This window comes from Atractosteus spatula, assembly GCF_055471065.1.
Source record: "Atractosteus spatula isolate fAtrSpa1 chromosome 10 unlocalized genomic scaffold, fAtrSpa1.hap1 SUPER_10_unloc_7, whole genome shotgun sequence".
NCBI classification, from domain to species: domain Eukaryota; kingdom Metazoa; phylum Chordata; class Actinopteri; order Semionotiformes; family Lepisosteidae; genus Atractosteus; species Atractosteus spatula.
This window is the reverse complement of record NW_028296627.1, coordinates 963,473-976,693: the sequence shown is the minus strand read 5'-3', so window position 1 is coordinate 976,693 and position 13,221 is coordinate 963,473. Positions and strand designations below refer to the sequence as shown.

Below are 13,221 nucleotides of genomic sequence, written 5' to 3'. Positions count from 1 at the left end.
ATAATCACCACTATACTAACGAGGAAGACATCGCTCTCTCCGACCCCCGGCATCGTGTCCCGATCCACCGTGCTGGAAGCCGACGCGTGCTGTGATTTCTTTACGGAGCAGAAATGACAACCGAGGAGCCGAGAGATCATTTCAGCATTTCGCGTCTGAACAGAAAACACAAACGACCAACTCGGAATGACTTGCCTTTGACGCTTATCAAAGCGTTCTTTGTGCATCGAACAGACCCACTCACCTCTTAGTGTGGCGGGATCTGCACAGTGCATGTCGCAGCGCTTCCTGCTTTCACTTCAATGTGCTTTCTGATGTCGAGTCGTGTGCCGTGCGGAGGCTCTGAAAGCGAGAGCAATGAAAAGGTGCACGACGCTGTGAAAGAAAACAGAGAAGTGAAAGGCAGTCCTTTCTCTAAGGAGGTAAAAGAAAAGCTTTCGACTCCCCGTCGGGGAATCGAACCCCGGTCTCCCGCGTGACAGGCGGGGATACTTGCCACTATACTAACGAGGAAGACATCACACCCTTCGATCCCCGGCATCGTGTCCCGACCCAGCGTGCTGGAAGGCGACGCGTGCTGTGATTCCTTTACGGAGCAGAAATGACAACCGAGGAGCCGAGAGATCATTTCAGCATTTCGCGTCTGAACGGAAAACACAAACGACCAACTCGGAATGACTTGCTTTTGACGCTTTTCAAAGCGTTCTTTGTGCACGACGACTGCGCCGCCTAGCAGATACAAATGGGTTGTACAACTCTGAACTAGCAAATGGAAGAGGGCTAAGCCCCCTCTCTTTTAGCCCAGGTTCGATCTGTCTCCCAGAATCACCAGGGCGCACGCACACACACACACCCGTGCCGTTGAAGTGCTCTGCTTCATTTCTAAGGGCAACTCAACATTCACTCCTACCCCGAGAACAGAAAAGACAGCGTCCGCAGCAACAACAGCTCAGGTCTCTGCACAGGAACTAAGCTGCCCCCATCTCCTCTGCTCTGCGGCTCCTGTGGAGTGGAGTCCTGCCTGGAGCCGTGTTTGCAGGCGGCGGCTCCCCGCGCTCTGTCTGTGCGTCGTGTCCAAGAGCTCCTGGGAGGAAGAGAGAGCCCTCCCACTCGGGGGCTTTTCCACGGTCTGTGTGAGGAGGGGCGGGTGTGTCCAGTAGCTTATCGAGCGGAAGCCTGGGGCGGCGGAGAGCTGTGATCGTGCAGACCTTGAGGTGTCACCTCTTTGTCTGCTTTCCCGCCCCCCCTCCGCCCAAGTTCTGCTCCAGAGTAGCCCGGCAACCCCTCACACCTGCACGTGTCACAACCTAAGGTGTGGTCATGAGAAACCCATGGGGTGCTGTTCTGTTCTTGCTAATTGTTTCCTGCCCGTCGCAGGCAGGAGTCCATGCGAGGAAGATGCGCTGGACAGAGCTCAGAGGGCGCAGCTGGGTGGCTTTCCTTCTGAGTGACGTTCCTGCAACACTCTCCCGCTCCTCTTGGTGCGCTCATGCCGCTGGAGCAGGTGGCTGTGGGCTCTGTGCACTGCCGAAATAGCTCAGTTGGGAGAGCGTTAGACTGAAGATCTAAAGGTCCCTGGTTCGATCCCGGGTTTCGGCATTTTGTTTCATCGCGCCCTTTGTTCCTCTCTCCAGCGCCCCCTGCCTAAAGTGACGCTTCCCTTTCTCAGCCCGAAACGCAAGCGAGACACCAGCAGCGGTCCCTGCAGGTTTCCGTAGTGTAGCGGCTATCACGTTCGCCTAACACGCGAAAGGTCCCCGGTTCGAGACCGGGCGGAAACAGCCTCTTGTTGCACGCTCCTGTACTTCACAGAGGTCTTGAGCGACCGGTCATTTGTTCCCAATGTATTTCCGGTGCCTTCATGCACTCTTGTACCAAACGCACGTTCCTTCTGTACGCGGAGCCGATCATTTGCAATTGGGCTGTGCCGACAGACCAGGACGAGCTCTGTCGGCTCAAAAGCAGCGCAGGACCTGCAAGAACAACAGAAAGATTAGCATCCAGTGAGCCCAAGATCTCATCAAGAATCGGCTCCAGCAACAGGGCTGGGCGCATTGTTCCATTCTCCGACCACTCTCGGTGTAAACAAGTCCCTCCTGGTCTCTGCTTGAAATGCACTTTCCTGCGTTTGCTTTGGTGTAACTGGCTTCCCCTGCATGAGCGAATGTGAAGAAGATCCTGAGTAAGTCGTTGAAGAAAACCGAGAAGAGGTCGGAGTGGCCTCTGTCGTTCATCAACGATCCAGTCAGGCAGTACTCCTCTGTAAAGCGCCGTTCGTTCACATCGATTGGCTTTTTTTTGCCTTCATTCGCGCAAGTAGTAAAAGCAGACGCCCCTATTCTGCCGTGACCCGGATTCGAACCGGGGTTGTTGCGGCCACAACGCAAAGTACTGACCACTATACGATCACGGCGAGTTACCGATACACACATGGTAGGGCGGAAAAGGCTGTGCTCTCTTCGTGTGACCTAATTCGGAAAAGTCCTGACGTTGCATTTCAACTGAGCCCCAGTATACATCGACCCTTCGACACTCTGAGTGACAACTCTCTTGCGTGTTTTCTCATATTTATGTAGTTTGCTTGCATGATGCCCGGAACAGCGGGGTTGTGTGCTCCCATATGGTCTAGCGGTTAGGATTCCTGGTTTTCACCCAGGCGGCCCGGGTTTGACTCCCGGTATGGGAACGTGTCAGTTTTGCCTCCTGCTTTCCAAAAGATCAGCACCGTGTACGAAGGAGCCGCATTAAAACCACTCGAACGTGCAAAACGCGCGAGAAGAGGGGGCGCTTGTTTCCAACCGAAGACTTCTCGCGTGTGAGACGAGCTGATCATCGCTGCAGGAGGTGGGAGGGTTACTCTGGTAGACAGGGCTGACCTTCGGCAATAGGATTTATACTCTCCAAGATGATATTTGCACTTTCTGGAGAGGCGATTTTCTCCACTTCAGTAGCCCGATTTCGTCGATTGCGTGGAGAGGGCTGTAGAATGTGGCGCCGCTTTTCCTGCTCCGTCCATGACAGGCGTGCTGGTCTCTGGAGAGAGAGCACGGTCCATCAGCGCACTCCAATAAAGGCACTGGAAGCAGCTGAATCGCATTGGCGAAGCTCAGCACTGGGCCGCTGGGAAGGGTTTGCTACCGTTTCCGTAGTGTAGTGGTTATCACGTTTGCCTCACACGCGAAGAGTCCCTGGTTCGAAACTGGGCGGAAACAGACCGGCTTCTTTTGTCGCCACGCACAAAAGGGGATTGGGGATTCGCCTAGCGCTGTGATCGCACAGACCCACTCACCTCTTAGTGTGGCGGGATCTGCACAGTGCATGTCGCAGCGCATCCTGCTTTCACTCCAATGCGCGTCCTGATGTACCCCAGTCTCCCGCGTGACAGGTGGGGATAATCACCACTATACTAACGAGGAAGACATCGCTCTCTCCGACCCCCGGCATCGTGTCCCGACCCACCGTGCTGGAAGCCGACGCGTGCTGTGATTTCTTTACGGAGCAGAAATGACAACCGAGGAGCCGAGAGATCATTTCAGCATTTCGCGTCTGAACAGAAAACACAAACGACCAACTCGGAATGACTTGCCTTTGACGCTTATCAAAGCGTTCTTTGTGCATCGAACAGACCCACTCACCTCTTAGTGTGGCGGGATCTGCACAGTGCATGTCGCAGCGCTTCCTGCTTTCACTTCAATGTGCTTTCTGATGTCGAGTCGTGTGCCGTGCGGAGGCTCTGAAAGCGAGAGCAATGAAAAGGTGCACGACGCTGTGAAAGAAAACAGAGAAGTGAAAGGCAGTCCTTTCTCTAAGGAGGTAAAAGAAAAGCTTTCTACTCCCCGTTGGGGAATCGAACCCCGGTCTCCCGCGTGACAGGCGGGGACACTTGCCACTACACTAACGAGGAAGACATCACACCCTTCGACCCCCGGCATCGTGTCCCGACCCACCGTGCTGGAAGCCGACGCGTGCTGTGATTTCTTTACGGAGCAGAAATGACAACCGAGGAGCCGAGAGATCATTTCAGCATTTCGAGTCTGAACAGAAAACACAAACGACCAACTCGGAATGACTTGCCTTTGACGCTTATCAAAGCGTTCTTTGTGCATCGAACAGACCCACTCACCTCTTAGTGTGGCGGGATCTGCACAGTGCATGTCGCAGCGCTTCCTGCTTTCACTTCAATGTGCTTTCTGATGTCGAGTCGTGTGCCGTGCGGAGGCTCTGAAAGCGAGAGCAATGAAAAGGTGCACGACGCTGTGAAAGAAAACAGAGAAGTGAAAGGCAGTCCTTTCTCTAAGGAGGTAAAAGAAAAGCTTTCTACTCCCCGTCGGGGAATCGAACCCCGGTCTCCCGCGTGACAGGCGGGGATACTTGCCACTATACTAACGAGGAAGACATCACACCCTTCGATCCCCGGCATCGTGTCCCGACCCAGCGTGCTGGAAGCCGACGCGTGCTGTGATTCCTTTACGGAGCAGAAATGACAACCGAGGAGCCGAGAGATCATTTCAGCATTTCGCGTCTGAACGGAAAACACAAACGACCAACTCGGAATGACTTGCTTTTGACGCTTTTCAAAGCGTTCTTTGTGCACGACGACTGCGCCGCCTAGCAGATACAAATGGGTTGTACAACTCTGAACTAGCAAATGGAAGTGGGCTAAGCCCCCTCTCTTTTAGCCCAGGTTCGATCTCTCTCCCAGAATCACCAGGGCGCACGCACACACACACACCCGTGCCGTTGAAGTGCTCTGCTTCATTTCTAAGGGCAACTCAACATTCACTCCTACCCCGAGAACAGAAAAGACAGCGTCCGCAGCAACAACAGCTCAGGTCTCTGCACAGGAACTAAGCTGCCCCCATCTCCTCTGCTCTGCGGCTCCTGCGGAGTGGAGTCCTGTCTGGAGCCGTGTTTGCAGGCGGCGGCTCCCCGCGCTCTGTCTGTGCGTCGTGTCCAAGAGCTCCTGGGAGGAAGAGAGAGCCCTCCCACTCGGGGGCTTTTCCACGGTCTGTGTGAGGAGGGGCGGGTGTGTCCAGTAGCTTATCGAGCGGAAGCCTGGGGCGGCGGAGAGCTGTGATCGTGCAGACCTTGAGGTGTCACCTCTTTGTCTGCTTTCCCGCCCCCCCTCCGCCCAAGCTCTGCTCCAGAGTAGCCCGGCAACCCCTCACACCTGCACGTGTCACAACCTAAGGTGTGGTCATGAGACACCCATGGGGTGCTGTTCTGTTCTTGCTAATTGTTTCCTGCCCGTCGCAGGCAGGAGTCCATGCGAGGAAGATGCGCTGGACAGAGCTCAGAGGGCGCAGCTGGGTGGCTTTCCTTCTGAGTGACGTTCCTGCAACACTCTCCCGCTCCTCTTGGTGCGCTCATGCCGCTGGAGCAGGTGGCTGTGGGCTCTGTGCACTGCCGAAATAGCTCAGTTGGGAGAGCGTTAGACTGAAGATCTAAAGGTCCCTGGTTCGATCCCGGGTTTCGGCATTTTGTTTCATCGCGCCCTTTGTTCCTCTCTCCAGCGCCCCCTGCCTAAAGTGACGCTTCCCTTTCTCAGCCCGAAACGCAAGCGAGACACCAGCAGCGGTCCCTGCAGGTTTCCGTAGTGTAGCGGCTATCACGTTCGCCTAACACGCGAAAGGTCCCCGGTTCGAGACCGGGCGGAAACAGCCTCTTGTTGCACGCTCCTGTACTTCACAGAGGTCTTGAGCGACCGGTCATTTGTTCCCAATGTATTTCCGGTGCCTTCATGCACTCTTGTACCAAACGCACGTTCCTTCTGTACGCGGAGCCGATCATTTGCAATTGGGCTGTGCCGACAGACCAGGACGAGCTCTGTCGGCTCAAAAGCAGCGCAGGACCTGCAAGAACAACAGAAAGATTAGCATCCAGTGAGCCCAAGATCTCATCAAGAATCGGCTCCAGCAACAGGGCTGGGCGCATTGTTCCATTCTCCGACCACTCTCGGTGTAAACAAGTCCCTCCTGGTCTCTGCTTGAAATGCACTTTCCTGCGTTTGCTTTGGTGTAACTGGCTTCCCCTGCATGGGCGAATGTGAAGAAGATCCTTAGTAAGTCGTTGAAGAAAACCGAGAAGAGGTCGGAGTGGCCTCTGTCGTTCATCAACGATCCAGTCAGGCAGTACTCCTCTGTAAAGCGCCGTTCGTTCACATCGATTGGCTTTTTTTTGCCTTCATTCGCGCAAGTAGTAAAAGCAGACGCCCCTATTCTGCCGTGACCCGGATTCGAACCGGGGTTGTTGCGGCCACAACGCAAAGTACTGACCACTATACGATCACGGCGAGTTACCGATACACACATGGTAGGGCGGAAAAGGCTGTGCTCTCTTCGTGTGACCTAATTCGGAAAAGTCCTGACGTTGCATTTCAACTGAGCCCCAGTATACATCGACCCTTCGACACTCTGAGTGACAACTCTCTTGCGTGTTTTCTCATATTTATGTAGTTTGCTTGCATGATGCCCGGAACAGCGGGGTTGTGTGCTCCCATATGGTCTAGCGGTTAGGATTCCTGGTTTTCACCCAGGCGGCCCGGGTTTGACTCCCGGTATGGGAACGTGTCAGTTTTGCCTCCTGCTTTCCAAAAGATCAGCACCGTGTACGAAGGAGCCGCATTAAAACCACTCGAACGTGCAAAACGCGCGAGAAGAGGGGGCGCTTGTTTCCAACCGAAGACTTCTCGCGTGTGAGACGAGCTGATCATCGCTGCAGGAGGTGGGAGGGTTACTCTGGTAGACAGGGCTGACCTTCGGCAATAGGATTTATACTCTCCAAGATGATATTTGCACTTTCTGGAGAGGCGATTTTCTCCACTTCAGTAGCCCGATTTCGTCGATTGCGTGGAGAGGGCTGTAGAATGTGGCGCCGCTTTTCCTGCTCCGTCCATGACAGGCGTGCTGGTCTCTGGAGAGAGAGCACGGTCCATCAGCGCACTCCAATAAAGGCACTGGAAGCAGCTGAATCGCATTGACTAAGCTCAGCACTGGGCCGCTGGGAAGGGTTTGCTACCGTTTCCGTAGTGTAGTGGTTATCACGTTTGCCTCCCACGCGAAAAGTCCCTGGTTCGAAACTGGGCGGAAATAGACCGGCTTCTTTTGTCGCCACGCACAAAAGGGGATTGGGGATTCGCCTAGCGCTGTGATCGCACAGACCCACTCACCTCTTAGTGTGGCGGGATCTGCACAGTGCATGTCGCAGCGCATCCTGCTTTCACTCCAATGCGCGTCCTGATGTACCCCAGTCTCCCGCGTGACAGGTGGGGATAATCACCACTATACTAACGAGGAAGACATCGCTCTCTCCGACCCCCGGCATCGTGTCCCGATCCACCGTGCTGGAAGCCGACGCGTGCTGTGATTTCTTTACGGAGCAGAAATGACAACCGAGGAGCCGAGAGATCATTTCAGCATTTCGCGTCTGAACAGAAAACACAAACGACCAACTCGGAATGACTTGCCTTTGACGCTTATCAAAGCGTTCTTTGTGCATCGAACAGACCCACTCACCTCTTAGTGTGGCAGGATCTGCACACTGCATGTCGCAGCGCTTCCTGCTTTCACTTCAATGTGCTTTCTGATGTCGAGTCGTGTGCCGTGCGGAGGCTCTGAAAGCGAGAGCAATGAAAAGGTGCACGACGCTGTGAAAGAAAACAGAGAAGTGAAAGGCAGTCCTTTCTCTAAGGAGGTAAAAGAAAAGCTTTCTACTCCCCGTCGGGGAATCGAACCCCGGTCTCCCGCGTGACAGGCGGGGATACTTGCCACTATACTAACGAGGAAGACATCACACCCTTCGATCCCCGGCATCGTGTCCCGACCCAGCGTGCTGGAAGCCGACGCGTGCTGTGATTCCTTTACGGAGCAGAAATGACAACCGAGGAGCCGAGAGATCATTTCAGCATTTCGCGTCTGAACGGAAAACACAAACGACCAACTCGGAATGACTTGCTTTTGACGCTTTTCAAAGCGTTCTTTGTGCACGACGACTGCGCCGCCTAGCAGATACAAATGGGTTGTACAACTCTGAACTAGCAAATGGAAGTGGGCTAAGCCCCCTCTCTTTTAGCCCAGGTTCGATCTGTCTCCCAGAATCACCAGGGCGCACGCACACACACACACCCGTGCCGTTGAAGTGCTCTGCTTCATTTCTAAGGGCAACTCAACATTCACTCCTACCCCGAGAACAGAAAAGACAGCGTCCGCAGCAACAACAGCTCAGGTCTCTGCACAGGAACTAAGCTGCCCCCATCTCCTCTGCTCTGCGGCTCCTGCGGAGTGGAGTCCTGTCTGGAGCCGTGTTTGCAGGCGGCGGCTCCCCGCGCTCTGTCTGTGCGTCGTGTCCAAGAGCTCCTGGGAGGAAGAGAGAGCCCTCCCACTCGGGGGCTTTTCCACGGTCTGTGTGAGGAGGGGCGGGTGTGTCCAGTAGCTTATCGAGCGGAAGCCTGGGGCGGCGGAGAGCTGTGATCGTGCAGACCTTGAGGTGTCACCTCTTTGTCTGCTTTCCCGCCCCCCCTCCGCCCAAGCTCTGCTCCAGAGTAGCCCGGCAACCCCTCACACCTGCACGTGTCACAACCTAAGGTGTGGTCATGAGACACCCATGGGGTGCTGTTCTGTTCTTGCTAATTGTTTCCTGCCCGTCGCAGGCAGGAGTCCATGCGAGGAAGATGCGCTGGACAGAGCTCAGAGGGCGCAGCTGGGTGGCTTTCCTTCTGAGTGACGTTCCTGCAACACTCTCCCGCTCCTCTTGGTGCGCTCATGCCGCTGGAGCAGGTGGCTGTGGGCTCTGTGCACTGCCGAAATAGCTCAGTTGGGAGCGCGTTAGACTGAAGATCTAAAGGTCCCTGGTTCGATCGCGGGTTTCGGCATTTTGTTTCATCGCGCCCTTTGTTCCTCTCTCCAGCGCCCCCTGCCTAAAGTGACGCTTCCCTTTCTCAGCCCGAAACGCAAGCGAGACACCAGCAGCGGTCCCTGCAGGTTTCCGTAGTGTAGCGGCTATCACGTTCGCCTAACACGCGAAAGGTCCCCGGTTCGAGACCGGGCGGAAACAGCCTCTTGTTGCACGCTCCTGTACTTCACAGAGGTCTTGAGCGACCGGTCATTTGTTCCCAATGTATTTCTGGTGCCTTCATGCACTCTTGTACCAAACGCACGTTCTTTCTGTACGCGGAGCCGATCATTTGCAATTGGGCTGTGCCGACAGACCAGGACGAGCTCTGTCGGCTCAAAAGCAGCGCAGGACCTGCAAGAACAACAGAAAGATTAGTATCCAGTGAGCCCAAGATCTCATCAAGAATCGGCTCCAGCAACAGGGCTGGGCGCATTGTTCCATTCTCCGACCACTCTCGGTGTAAACAAGTCTCTCCTGGTCTCTGCTTGAAATGCACTTTCCTGCGTTTGCTTTCGTGTAACTGGCTTCCCCTGCATGGGCGAATGTGAAGAAGATCCTTAGTAAGTCGTTGAAGAAAACCGAGAAGAGGTCGGAGTGGCCTCTGTCGTTCATCAACGATCCAGTCAGGCAGTACTCCTCTGTAAAGCGCCGTTCGTTCACATCGATTGGCTTTCTTTTGCCTTCATTCGCGCAAGTAGTAAAAGTAGACGCCCCTATTCTGCCGTGACCCGGATTCGAACCGGGGTTGTTGCGGCCACAACGCAAAGTACTGACCACTATACGATCACGGCGAGTTACCGATACACACATGGTAGGGCGGAAAAGGCTGTGCTCTCTTCGTGTGACCTAATTCGGAAAAGTCCTGACGTTGCATTTCAACTGAGCCCCAGTATACATCGACCCTTCGACACTCTGAGTGACAACTCTCTTGCGTGTTTTCTCATATTTATGTAGTTTGCTTGCATGATGCCCGGAACAGCGGGGTTGTGTGCTCCCATATGGTCTAGCGGTTAGGATTCCTGGTTTTCACCCAGGCGGCCCGGGTTTGACTCCCGGTATGGGAACGTGTCAGTTTTGCCTCCTGCTTTCCAAAAGATCAGCACCGTGTACGAAGGAGCCGCATTAAAACCACTCGAACGTGCAAAACGCGCGAGAAGAGGGGGCGCTTGTTTCCAACCGAAGACTTCTCGCGTGTGAGACGAGCTGATCATCGCTGCAGGAGGTGGGAGGGTTACTCTGGTAGACAGGGCTGACCTTCGGCAATAGGATTTATACTCTCCAAGATGATATTTGCACTTTCTGGAGAGGCGATTTTCTCCACTTCAGTAGCCCGATTTCGTCGATTGCGTGGAGAGGGCTGTAGAATGTGGCGCCGCTTTTCCTGCTCCGTCCATGACAGGCGTGCTGGTCTCTGGAGAGAGAGCACGGTCCATCAGCGCACTCCAATAAAGGCACTGGAAGCAGCTGAATCGCATTGGCGAAGCTCAGCACTGGGCCGCTGGGAAGGGTTTGCTACCGTTTCCGTAGTGTAGTGGTTATCACGTTTGCCTCACACGCGAAGAGTCCCTGGTTCGAAACTGGGCGGAAACAGACCGGCTTCTTTTGTCGCCACGCACAAAAGGGGATTGGGGATTCGCCTAGCGCTGTGATCGCACAGACCCACTCACCTCTTAGTGTGGCGGGATCTGCACAGTGCATGTCGCAGCGCATCCTGCTTTCACTCCAATGCGCGTCCTGATGTACCCCAGTCTCCCGCGTGACAGGTGGGGATAATCACCACTATACTAACGAGGAAGACATCGCTCTCTCCGACCCCCGGCATCGTGTCCCGACCCACCGTGCTGGAAGCCGACGCGTGCTGTGATTTCTTTACGGAGCAGAAATGACAACCGAGGAGCCGAGAGATCATTTCAGCATTTCGAGTCTGAACAGAAAACACAAACGACCAACTCGGAATGACTTGCCTTTGACGCTTATCAAAGCGTTCTTTGTGCATCGAACAGACCCACTCACCTCTTAGTGTGGCGGGATCTGCACAGTGCATGTCGCAGCGCTTCCTGCTTTCACTTCAATGTGCTTTCTGATGTCGAGTCGTGTGCCGTGCGGAGGCTCTGAAAGCGAGAGCAATGAAAAGGTGCACGACGCTGTGAAAGAAAACAGAGAAGTGAAAGGCAATCCTTTCTCTAAGGAGGTAAAAGAAAAGCTTTCTACTCCCCCTCGGGGAATCGAATCCCGGTTTCCCGCGTGACAGGCGGGGATACTTGCCACTATACTAACGAGGAAGACATCACACCCTTCGATCCCCGGCATCGTGTCCCGACCCAGCGTGCTGGAAGGCGACGCGTGCTGTGATTCCTTTACGGAGCAGAAATGACAACCGAGGAGCCGAGAGATCATTTCAGCATTTCGCGTCTGAACGGAAAACACAAACGACCAACTCGGAATGACTTGCTTTTGACGCTTTTCAAAGCGTTCTTTGTGCACGACGACTGCGCCGCCTAGCAGATACAAATGGGTTGTACAACTCTGAACTAGCAAATGGAAGAGGGCTAAGTCCCCTCTCTTTTAGCCCAGGTTCGATCTGTCTCCCAGAATCACCAGGGCGCACGCACACACACACACCCGTGCCGTTGAAGTGCTCTGCTTCATTTCTAAGGGCAACTCAACATTCACTCCTACCCCGAGAACAGAAAAGACAGCGTCCGCAGCAACAACAGCTCAGGTCTCTGCACAGGAACTAAGCTGCCCCCATCTCCTCTGCTCTGCGGCTCCTGCGGAGTGGAGTGGAGTCCTGCCTGGAGCCGTGTTTGCAGGCGGCGGCTCCCCGCGCTCTGTCTGTGCGTCGTGTCCAAGAGCTCCTGGGAGGAAGAGAGAGCCCTCCCACTCGGGTGCTTTTCCACGGTCTGTGTGAGGAGGGGCGGGTGTGTCCAGTAGCTTATCGAGCGGAAGCCTGGGGCGGCGGAGAGCTGTGATCGTGCAGACCTTGAGGTGTCACCTCTTTGTCTGCTTTCCCGCCCCCCCTCCGCCCAAGCTCTGCTCCAGAGTAGCCCGGCAACCCCTCACACCTGCACGTGTCACAACCTAAGGTGTGGTCATGAGACACCCATGGGGTGCTGTTCTGTTCTTGCTAATTGTTTCCTGCCCGTCGCAGGCAGGAGTCCATGCGAGGAAGATGCGCTGGACAGAGCTCAGAGGGCGCAGCTGGGTGGCTTTCCTTCTGAGTGACGTTCCTGCAACACTCTCCCGCTCCTCTTGGTGCGCTCATGCCGCTGGAGCAGGTGGCTGTGGGCTCTGTGCACTGCTGAAATAGCTCAGTTGGGAGAGCGTTAGACTGAAGATCTAAAGGTCCCTGGTTCGATCCCGGGTTTTGGCATTTTGTTTCATCGCGCCCTTTGTTCCTCTCTCCAGCGCCCCCTGCCTAAAGTGACGCTTCCCTTTCTCAGCCCGAAACGCAAGCGAGACACCAGCAGCGGTCCCTGCAGGTTTCCGTAGTGTAGCGGCTATCACGTTCGCCTAACACGCGAAAGGTCCCCGGTTCGAGACCGGGCGGAAACAGCCTCTTGTTGCACGCTCCTGTACTTCACAGAGGTCTTGAGCGACCGGTCATTTGTTCCCAATGTATTTCCGGTGCCTTCATGCACTCTTGTACCAAACGCACGTTCCTTCTGTACGCGGAGCCGATCATTTGCAATTGGGCTGTGCCGACAGACCAGGACGAGCTCTGTCGGCTCAAAAGCAGCGCAGGACCTGCAAGAACAACAGAAAGATTAGCATCCAGTGAGCCCAAGATCTCATCAAGAATCGGCTCCAGCAACAGGGCTGGGCGCATTGTTCCATTCTCCGACCACTCTCGGTGTAAACAAGTCTCTCCTGGTCTCTGCTTGAAATGCACTTTCCTGCGTTTGCTTTGGTGTAACTGGCTTCCCCTGCATGGGCGAATGTGAAGAAGATCCTTAGTAAGTCGTTGAAGAAAACCGAGAAGAGGTCGGAGTGGCCTCTGTCGTTCATCAACGATCCAGTCAGGCAGTACTCCTCTGTAAAGCGCCGTTCGTTCACATCGATTGGCTTTTTTTTGCCTTCATTCGCGCAAGTAGTAAAAGCAGACGCCCCTATTCTGCCGTGACCCGGATTCGAACCGGGGTTGTTGCGGCCACAACGCAAAGTACTGACCACTATACGATCACGGCGAGTTACCGATACACACATGGTAGGGCGGAAAAGGCTGTGCTCTCTTCGTGTGACCTAATTCGGAAAAGTCCTGACGTTGCATTTCAACTGAGCCCCAGTATACATCGACCCTTCGACACTCTGAGTGACAACTCTCTTGCG

The 13,221-nt window shown here is 54.7% G+C and overlaps 9 non-coding genes across 9 annotated transcripts; 6 read left to right on the top strand and 3 right to left on the bottom strand.

Moving 5' to 3' along the window:
- Nucleotides 1-441: 441 nt before the first annotated feature.
- On the bottom strand, nucleotides 442-513 carry trnad-guc (transfer RNA aspartic acid (anticodon GUC)). The gene has a single exon. It is a non-coding gene; the product is annotated as a tRNA-Asp (tRNA).
- A 1,013-nt stretch (nucleotides 514-1,526) lies between these two features.
- On the top strand, nucleotides 1,527-1,599 carry trnaf-gaa (transfer RNA phenylalanine (anticodon GAA)). Its single transcript has one exon. It is a non-coding gene; the product is annotated as a tRNA-Phe (tRNA).
- A 109-nt stretch (nucleotides 1,600-1,708) lies between these two features.
- On the top strand, nucleotides 1,709-1,781 carry trnav-aac (transfer RNA valine (anticodon AAC)). Its single transcript has one exon. It is a non-coding gene; the product is annotated as a tRNA-Val (tRNA).
- A 2,539-nt stretch (nucleotides 1,782-4,320) lies between these two features.
- On the bottom strand, nucleotides 4,321-4,392 carry trnad-guc (transfer RNA aspartic acid (anticodon GUC)). Its single transcript has one exon. It is a non-coding gene; the product is annotated as a tRNA-Asp (tRNA).
- Nucleotides 4,393-5,405: 1,013 nt separating this feature from the next.
- trnaf-gaa (transfer RNA phenylalanine (anticodon GAA)) lies at nucleotides 5,406-5,478 on the top strand. Its single transcript has one exon. It is a non-coding gene; the product is annotated as a tRNA-Phe (tRNA).
- Nucleotides 5,479-5,587: 109 nt separating this feature from the next.
- On the top strand, nucleotides 5,588-5,660 carry trnav-aac (transfer RNA valine (anticodon AAC)). Its single transcript has one exon. It is a non-coding gene; the product is annotated as a tRNA-Val (tRNA).
- Nucleotides 5,661-7,711: 2,051 nt separating this feature from the next.
- Nucleotides 7,712-7,783, bottom strand: trnad-guc (transfer RNA aspartic acid (anticodon GUC)). The gene has a single exon. It is a non-coding gene; the product is annotated as a tRNA-Asp (tRNA).
- A 1,195-nt stretch (nucleotides 7,784-8,978) lies between these two features.
- On the top strand, nucleotides 8,979-9,051 carry trnav-aac (transfer RNA valine (anticodon AAC)). The gene has a single exon. It is a non-coding gene; the product is annotated as a tRNA-Val (tRNA).
- Nucleotides 9,052-12,374: 3,323 nt separating this feature from the next.
- Nucleotides 12,375-12,447, top strand: trnav-aac (transfer RNA valine (anticodon AAC)). The gene has a single exon. It is a non-coding gene; the product is annotated as a tRNA-Val (tRNA).
- The last annotated feature ends 774 nt before the right edge of the window (nucleotides 12,448-13,221 follow it).